Raw genomic sequence first — 9,754 nt, forward strand, 5'->3', positions numbered from 1 at the left:
GCCAGTGGAGAAATGGTAGATCTTGCCATTATTACAAACTCTAGACATTGCCATGCAGTGCTGAATTCTGAAGTTGAAAAACTAAATTGCAATTCTCTAAAGTAGGCTTTCACTAAAAAAAATTGTTGTTATTGTCATCAGTACACTGAAAAAAATCAAATGCATTAGCCTTATCCAGGAATGTCACATGGAGCTCCTTCCTCTCCTTTTTTGCTGATTGAATTTGTTGCCAGATTATGCTGAAGTGTTCTAAGCATCCTGGGAAACCTGGAATGCTTGCTTTTTGTACTGAAGTGTCAATGAAGCATGCCACTTTCATCAGTTTCCACAGGATTCGTAGAACTCCAGAAGCACTCTTGTACAACCTGTATGGAACTCCATTAGGCCCTGGAGATGATGATACCCTTGCTTTTTTCATAGCTTGCTCTACTTCTTTCCACTTAGGTGCACAGTCCTCCATTTGGTATTCGGGTGGATTGATAGGTGGGATATATGAAGGAATTGACACAGGCTCCTGCCTTTTTGAATCTGTATGTGTTTCATTCAAATATCTGTCCAGCTCAAACTTAGATGATTTTAGTGTGCCATTTTTCTCACTGGTGAATATCTTCTTTACAAATTTGAATGGATCACACACTCTTTCTTTTTGTAACGTTTCTGTAGGTGCTCAGCTCTGCGCAATGTTGCAAGCTTATCTTTTATGACCCTTTGTAAAAGACTGAGTCCCTCATGTCTTTGTTTTGCTTTTTTCCATTGCTTCCTCAACTGCCTCCTTTCTCTAACTAAGCGGTCAATCTCCTGCTGCTGTCTAGACTTTCCAGGAATAGTTTGTATTTTTTCCTTCTTTTTTCAATTCCAAACCTCTTGCTTCCACACGCATAGGTGATGTCCCTAAATTTATCAAGCTTCTTTTCAACTGTTCAATTTTTTGAATTTGAGTAACTCCAAACACCAACTAAACCCAACTCTGTAGAGCTATTTTTAAGTGCCCTGCTCATTTTAAGGAGGAGCACTGAAGAAGCTGGAATCCAATCAGCTACTGATGACAGTACACAGTTAAAATCCCCCCCTATCAGTAGGACTCCATTTTCTTTTTCAGTTATGAGGCCAAACTGTGTTTTCATAAATTGAGGATTGTCATCATTAGGAGCATAGACATTGACAAGGAAAACTGCTATTCCTGCCAGAGTCCCATTAACCAATACAAACCTCCCGTCTATCATTAAACTGTGAGTGGAGGGAGAATGGGGTTGATCTATAAATTAATATTGCCACCCACATCTTCTAACCAAGTGATGGGAAGAAAAGAACACCTAGTTGACCCAAGACTTGGATTATTTATGATGCTCTTGCATAAATACCACTTTACATTGCATTTGTTTAAGTTGAGTATTTTCTTTTCTTTTTTAATGGGACTATGCAGGCCTTTTACATTATAAGTTACTACTTTCAAACTTTGCATATCGTGTTCTTGGTGCTAAAGATTGTCTTTGCCATCCTCATCACCCCACTGGATGAGTATCAGTATTAAAGATTATGTGCCTCCCCTGTTGGGCATAGGAAATCAAATAATTAAACCAAACATAAATATTTTCACATGAAATACATCCAAAAGTCATTCTACTGTATTCCAATTGTCTATTGGATACAACCCTAACTTCAAAATCATATGTATAACACAAAACATAAATGTCAAAAGTGACATAACTATGTACAATTTAAGTTCTATAATTTAAGGCCCACAATCTTGTAGGTCTCCCTTGACACAGTGCTTCATAACCCAACGTGTCTCCTAATTGCACTTGTCTGAGGGAATTAGGAGTAGCCAAAGCAACAACTGTAGTGCCCGGGCCCTTGGTTGCTTGTTGTTTAAACACATGTTTACAATCTTACAACACTTGGAAATTATCTGTTCATAACCCCTCAATAGTATTAACAATTTAAACTGTAAACAGGGTAGCTAACATTGATTGATAACTATGTTTGTAAATTTTCTTTAGCTTCAACACTTCCCACACAATACAATGCCTTGCAAAAGTATTCAAATCCTTCCTATGGTGTCCCATTTTGTGAAATTACAAAATGATTCATACACATTTTTTTCAACTTAATATTTTATTCAAAACTTGAATGCTCAAGCTGAAGACTTCTAAGGGTAAGATAAGTTACAGTAAATGTCAGCAAAAACTAAAGAGAAAAAACTGAAATACGTTGACTGCATAAGTATTCAGACCCGTCAACTCAATATTTGGTGGAAGCACCTTTGGCAGCAATTATAGATGCAAGTCTTTTTGGGTAAGTCTCTACCAATTTTGCCTATTCTTCTTGGCAGATTTGCTCAAGCTCTCTCAAGTTGCTTGGGGATCACTTATGGACAGCAATTTTCAAGTTTTTCCAGATTCTCAATAGGACTCAAGTCAGGACTTTGACTGGGCCACTCAAGGACATACACTTTCTTATTCTTAAGCCACTCCAGTGTAGCTTTAGATCATTGTCCTGCTGAAAGGTGAATTTTCACCCCAGTTTTAAGTCTTTAATAGATTGAAACAGGTTTTCCTCTAGTATTTGTCTGTACTTTGCTCCATCCATTTTCCTTCAATCCTAACAAGCTTTCCATCCCTGCTGAGGAGAAGCATCCCCATAGCATGATGCTGCCACCACCATTCTTGACTGTAGGGATAGCGCTGGCTGGAAGATGTGCTGTGTTGGGTCTGCGCCAAATGTAACACTTGGCATTTAGATCAAAAAGTTCCAATTTGGTCTCCTCTGACCACAACACCTTTTTTGCCACATTTTTGCAGGATCACTCAGGTGCTTTGTTGCAAACTCCATGCAGGCATTGAGATGGCTTATTTTTAGTAATGGATTCCTTGTTGCCACTCTGCCACACAGGCTACTTTTGTGAAATGTTCTGGATATTGTTGACTGATGTACATTTTCTCCCATCTCAGCCATTGAACTCTGTAGCTCTTTCAAAGTTGTCGTTGGCCTCACAGTGGCATCACTCACCAGTTTCCTCCTTGCCAGGCTGCTCAGTTTGGAGGGACGGCCTGATCTAGGCAGTGTCTGGGTAGTACAATGCACCTTCCATTTCTTGATGATTAAGTAGACTGTGCTCACAGGGATATTCAGAGACTTCGATATTTTTTGTACCCTTCTCCTGATCTGTGCTTTTCAATGACTTTATCCCTGACTTGCTTTGAAAGCTCCTTGGTCTTTATGGTTGAGTCTTTGCTTGGAATTCACTATCTGACCGAGGAACCTCACCTAAACAGGAGTTTTTATTCTGAAATCATGAGAATCACTAATATTGCACACAGACAGAGGCCATTCAACTAATTGTGTGGCTCGATAAGGTCATTTTGTGCACCTGAATTAATTTAGGTTTGTCACAGCAAAGGGTTTGAATACAATCATGACTTTTCCATTTTTATTTCATATTAATTATCTATTTACTTCTTTCTTTTTATTTTGGTTTGAATGTGTGGAGTAGGTTGTGTATATAACACATATTAATTCCTACTTCAAAGTGTCATGACTGCAAGCTTCAAAGCAACAAAATGTGAAAACTGTGAGAGGGTCTGAATACTTTTGCAAGGCACTGTATATATATATATATATATATATATATATATATATATATATATATATATATATATAAATATATATAATATAAGCATGAAACTTCACAGTGTCGTTTCGATACATCCTTTGATTGAGAATTTATGTATAATTAGAGTATATGTTTATATAAATAAAAATAAAATACAAAAAAAAGGGATCTTAATCCTTCCTTGGCGTGAATGATCAGTTTAAGGTTTTAGTTTACAACCCTTGCTTATGTATAACTGTACTATGCTACTTTCACAGGTTCAAACAACTGACATTAAAACCTCACATTTATAGCTAAAAGCCACGTACAGTGCCTATAGAAAGTCTACAGCCCCTTTCAAAATGTTCACCTTTTGTTGCCTTATAGCCTGGAATGCATTTTTCAGGATCTACACATCTTACCCCACAACTTCCAAGTAAACATAATTTTCTACAAATTTCTAGAATATTTATTAAAAATAAAAACTGAAATAGCTTGGTTAGATAAGTGTCCACCCCCCTTCCTAAATTAGCTCAGGTGTAACCAATCACCTTCAGAATCACACACCAAGTCAAGTGGCCTGCACCTGTGTTAAACTGTACTGATTCACATGATTTCGGGATAAATTCAGCAGTTCTTGTAGGTTCCTTCTGCTGGGTAGTGCATTTCCCATGAAGTTGCTTTCAAAAGAACTCTGGGACAAAGTTGATTAAAGGTACAGATCAGGGGATGGGTATAAAAAAATATCTAAGGCCTTGAATATCCCTTGGAGCATGGTCAAGGTGATTATTAAGAAGTTGAAGGTGTATGGCACCACCAAGACTCTGCCTAGATCAGGCCGTCCCTTCAAACTGGATGACCGAGCAAGGAGACTGATCAGAGAGGCCACCAAGAGGCCAATGGCAACTTTACAAGAACTACAGCCTCTTATGGCCAAGACTGGTCAAAGTGTGATTGTGATAACAATATCCCAAGCACTCCACAAATCTGGCCTGTATGGTAGGGTGGCAAGAAGGAAGCCATTACCCAAGAAAACCCACCTTGAATCCCGTTTGAAATATACAAAAAAAAACACTCTGGAGATTCTGTAGCCATGTGGCAAAATGTTTTGTGGTCTGACGAAACTAAAATGGAACTTTTTGGCCTAAATACAAAGCGTTATGTTTGGCGCAAACCCAACAAAGCGCATCACCCAAAGAACATCATCCTTACTGAGAAGCATGGTGGTGGCAGCATCATGTTATGGGAATGTTTCTCATCGGCAGGGACTGGGGCACTTGTCAGGACAGAAGGAAAAATGAATGGACCAAAGTACAGAGAAGTCCTTGAGTAAAACCTGCTTCCCTCTGCATGAAAGCGGAAACTGGGATGGAAGTTCACCTTTCAGCATGACAACGACCCAAAGCACATAGCCAAAGCTACACTGGAGTGGCTAAGGAACAAAAAGGTAAATGTCCTTGCGTGGCCCAGTCAGAGCCCTGACCTAAATCCAATCGAAACTTTGTGACATGACTTGAAGATTGCTGTCCATCAGCGCTCCCCAAGAAACTTGACAGAGCTTGAACAGTTTTGTAAAGAAGAATGGTCAAATATTGCCAAATCTAGGTGCGCAAAGTTGGTAGAGACCTATCCCAACAGACTCACAGGTATAATTGCTGCCAAAGGTGCTTCCACCAAGTATTAACTCAGGGGGGTGGAGACTTATCCAATTATGATCTTTCAGTTTTGTATTTTTAATATATAATCTTTTTCTCAATAAAAACTTTTTTCCCACTTGGAGTATGGTGTGTAGATAAGAGTGTAGTTAAATGCATGAAACTCTGAGGCACTGACACAATAAAATGTGAAACAAATTCAAGGGGGTGTAGACTTTCTATAGGCACTGTATATGCCCATAATGTAGTATCATATAGGGCATCTACAAACAGCAAAATAAAAATATAAATAATAAATAAACTAAATAAAATCTTTGTGGATAACCTCAACATTACATCCTAAACATTGGATTGAGTCTGTGATTCTTGCAGTCGCACGCCTCAGTTCTCCTTTCCCATCAAGATCTTCACATCATGAACCACACTGCGTGACAGGTTGCTTTCGATGCGGTCTTTCCAGCTGCTTTCCATCCTATCCAGTTCTCTCTCAATCCATTCAGGCTCAGAAAGTTTCAATGTGATCCCCCGATGTTATAGGCCTTCAATCGCTTCCCGAGCAGAGTAAAATTTTTTCATGCCGCCTTCAAAGGAACACCTTCAATCTGGCTGGGTAGGGAGACTGGAACTTAATGTTTCGCTCTCCGAGTTGTTTTTTAATATTTGCGTACTCTTTCCTTCTGCATTGTATTCCTGCCAAATAGTCCTGGTCCACTGAGATTCGTTTCCCTTGGTACCTGAGCAATTTCTTTCCCCATGCCTTGAAAATAATTTGTTGTTTTGTTTGAAAATTAAGAAATTTCAAGACAGTTATCTTGGCGGAGCATTTGGGTCAGCTGGCTGTGGCAGTAGCAATCTGTGTGCCCTCTCGATGTTTAACTCGAGATCAGCTGGCAGTTTCAGGAGCTCTTTAAGAAAGATTTCAATTAATTGAATCATGTTGTCCCTTTCTGTACCTTCTGCCACCCTATAAATTTGCAGATTGTTTCGTCTTGCTCAGTTTTCTATTTCTTCACATCTTTCGTCCAGCTGCCTTTCCCTCTTACGTAGGTATTTTAACAGTCTCTTATCTCTGATAGAACTATCCTCAGTTTCTCTGATTCTTTTGTTCTTTTTATTCGAGTCTTGAAACCGATTGTTTTATTTCTTTCAGATTCTTCTACTCTCTCAAGACTGATATTAAGAGATATTTAGTTTTCTTTTTTTTTTTTAATTCAGCTAGAACGGTCTCCATTTCACTCATCTCTGTCAACAAGGATGACCCACGTGGTTCCTCCAGAGGTGGAAAATGGTGGTATGGAGTTACATCATTTTCTTTAGTAAGGAGAAACTATCTGAATACTTGAATACTTGCTGCACAGTTAGTTAAATTACAGTTATATTAGAAATACATATCACAACATATTTTCCCTTGCAACGACTTACTACCTTGCCAGAATTTGCATGACAGTTACTAAAATGGCAAGGAATGTGTGATAAATTAAACCCTTAGTGGTCCATATATTCAGTGCTTGTCAGGCGTGTCAGGTCCAATTTATTTTTACACGCGCTGTTTAATTTTTTTTTTTTTTTCAGAGTAAGACAGGTTTAAAGAGCACTGTGTGGCAATCAGTACTGCATCTTCAGCCAAGCCCCACCCCTTGTTCACTGCATTTTTCACATACCTCTTTATAGACATCCATACTGATAAATCCTCTCCTGATCACTCACCTTAACACCAAACTCCTCAATAATGTGATCCAAGTCATTATTTTATTGCTGTAACATCTCAAAAAGCTCTGAAAATGTCTGTGATATTCTTTGAGCAACGGATGTGGAAGCAGCCATCTCCTTTGTTTGTGTCTGTGTTATCTCTGTTATTGCTTGTGTTATGCACCCCCTTTTTTCTGTCTAACTCGGCCATTGAAAGGTTTTCTTGGCTTTTTCCAGAGAAAAAAAATGACTAGAGACCTGTGCTTTATATCTTTTTCGATGATGTCGGACAGGGTCTATATTTGATATACTTTGTATTTTCTGGACAAATTTGCAGTGTAGTCACCAGTAAGTGTTTGTTTGAGAACCACTGTACAGGTGGTCTGGGGCAAATAATACTATTTATAATATTACTTATAAATTCTGATATATTAAAGTATGAAAAAACAACTGTATTCCTTTGAATATAAGACGCCGTTAAATTCAAGACGCAACCCAAATTTCACTCCCTCAATTTGAGGAAAAAATAAAACATGAAATAAATGTGCATTTACAACCTCAATTAAGCACATGGAGGCAGTTTGCGGCTGTCTGCTGTCACACAGCATTACAGTACTGCGTTTCATTTTCAGTCATGATTACTCACACCTGTTTTTCTCCCAGTTTGTGAACTGTGGTATTGCTTGGCATGTTGAAAAATACGGGGGTCTGATCAGCATTTCCAATCTGTCCAAGCTGGTACTGTTTGTTAGAAACGCTGAAATTGTAAATGTTTCCTCACTGAATTCCTCAGGAAGTTAATGAAGCTTCTTTGAAAGTGGCTGCCTGTATATCACGGATGATTCGAGATCGGGCGGCAGCATTTTGGTTCGTCTTTTCTTGGCAGTAAGTCATATTGCTGATTGTGTATTCTGGCTGTGACGTTTTCGTTTGTCATTTCTTGGCATTTAGTCATGTTGCTGTTTGTTTACTTGGGTAGTCGCGTCTTTTCTTGGTGAAATTAATCAAAAAGTGTGTCAAATTCGAAGGAATATGGTGATACGCCCTCTTTGGCACCAAATGCAGTACACTTCCAGCAGTGAACCCAACAAATTCCTGCAGTGTTTAAAGTCTGTGAAACTAATGTCCCAGAGAAAGCACCAATCCACTGAGCTTCTGCAGACCTAGAAACTGGTGCAAGCACATCTCATATTGAACCTTGAGGCACATGTGCACTTTGTAACATAACTGTGGTAAAGCCCAACTGGATCAAGGCTGGTCTGCACCCACGAAGTAGAATCCAGACTCAGAACTGCAGTTTACGCACTCTGATAGCCAAAACAAACAAACAAACTCAAAAGTATCTAACTAATTTACTGTCTAACTAAATTATGGGGGCTAATCTTCTTTCCTCAACATAAAACCCCCACAAAATAGCTCTTCTTTTTTTCTCTCTCTCCCTCTCTGTTACACACTCTTCCTATTCAGGCTGGGCAAAGTGCCTTCACTAAACCATCTTCCTCCACAAACATTTCCTTTGTTCTTTTTATAGGATGTGGCCAGGGGTAATTAACTTCAATGACAATGACCAATTAAATACTTACTAAGCTGTCAGCCACAGACATACACTTCTCATTGAGCAGGACCTCTGCTCTGTTACAATAACACATTAGTTTTACACAATGAAAGCAGTGATAGTGATGTAATTAAAGGAAATATTTCATTTTTGGCCGTCACCAGTAGGAAAAATTCCTGTGATTTTGGATAAACGTGTAAATAGTAACATTTATTTATGTTTTTTTTTTCTTTTAAATTGTCCAACCCTTAATTTTTAATTTACAAGCAGAATGTGCAAACGAGATTGCAACATGTTTATTCAAGCTATAATGAAAAATATAATATGTATTTTATGCTGGGCACACTTTATTACAATTGTTATGTGTTTACATTAATAAAGACGCTTCTGCTTTTAAATTTAAAAAACTTTAGATTTAAAAGCCCATTTCGTTATTTCACACAAAAAAAGCAATAACAAAAAAAAAAAAAAAAAAAAAATCTATTTTACTATTAATGCTTTTCAGAGTTGTGATTGAGATACATAAATGGGTTAACAGGGATCAAATACATTTTTAAAGGACAGTAGAAAAGTCAGGGTAAAACACCTTAAATCAGTTATACTACACATGGCAGATTGTTTGTCCAAACAGTCTCTTTATATCCTCTTGAGATAGGAAGTATCTGTGAAAAGGCAGATACTGGCAGCCCTTGGAGACACAAGCCGAACATCTAGCCCCTGGAGCATGGGAAGGCCTGCAGGCACAGGGATCAGCACACTGCCAATGAAAGGTGAGCTTCACAGTAAAGACTGAAGCACTTGATATATTCAGAGGTTTATTAAAAACTTCCTCCAGGGATGAAAACAAGATCATCTGAGATCAACCTATCTTGTTTACCTCAAGCAACAGTGAAACGGTTTCACACTCACGTAAGGGATAAAGCACAATCTGCAAGTCATGGCACACTGCAAGAAACATCTCCCATGTAGACTGGGTGCAAGTGAGGGGTCATAAACACATCAGGGCTAAGGTTAACAGCTTAATGGTTTTGATGTACTACACACAATGGGTTGAGTAAAGGCAGAGCCAATAAAACCATGTCAACAGTGAATTATTGTGCTTCCATTAAACTATTGCAATGTTAATATCTTTGTATTATTTGTTAATTTAGGTAATGTCTTAGGTCATAGGATGTCATGCTTGCTTACTACTGGGTACTGTAAGGTAAGTTTGTTTTTTTGAGGACCATTTACTTAAATCACTGTGAAATGTGTAATCAGTCC

Source organism: Polyodon spathula, chromosome 24 (genome assembly GCF_017654505.1).
Source record: "Polyodon spathula isolate WHYD16114869_AA chromosome 24, ASM1765450v1, whole genome shotgun sequence".
Classification (NCBI taxonomy): Eukaryota; Metazoa; Chordata; class Actinopteri; order Acipenseriformes; family Polyodontidae; genus Polyodon; species Polyodon spathula.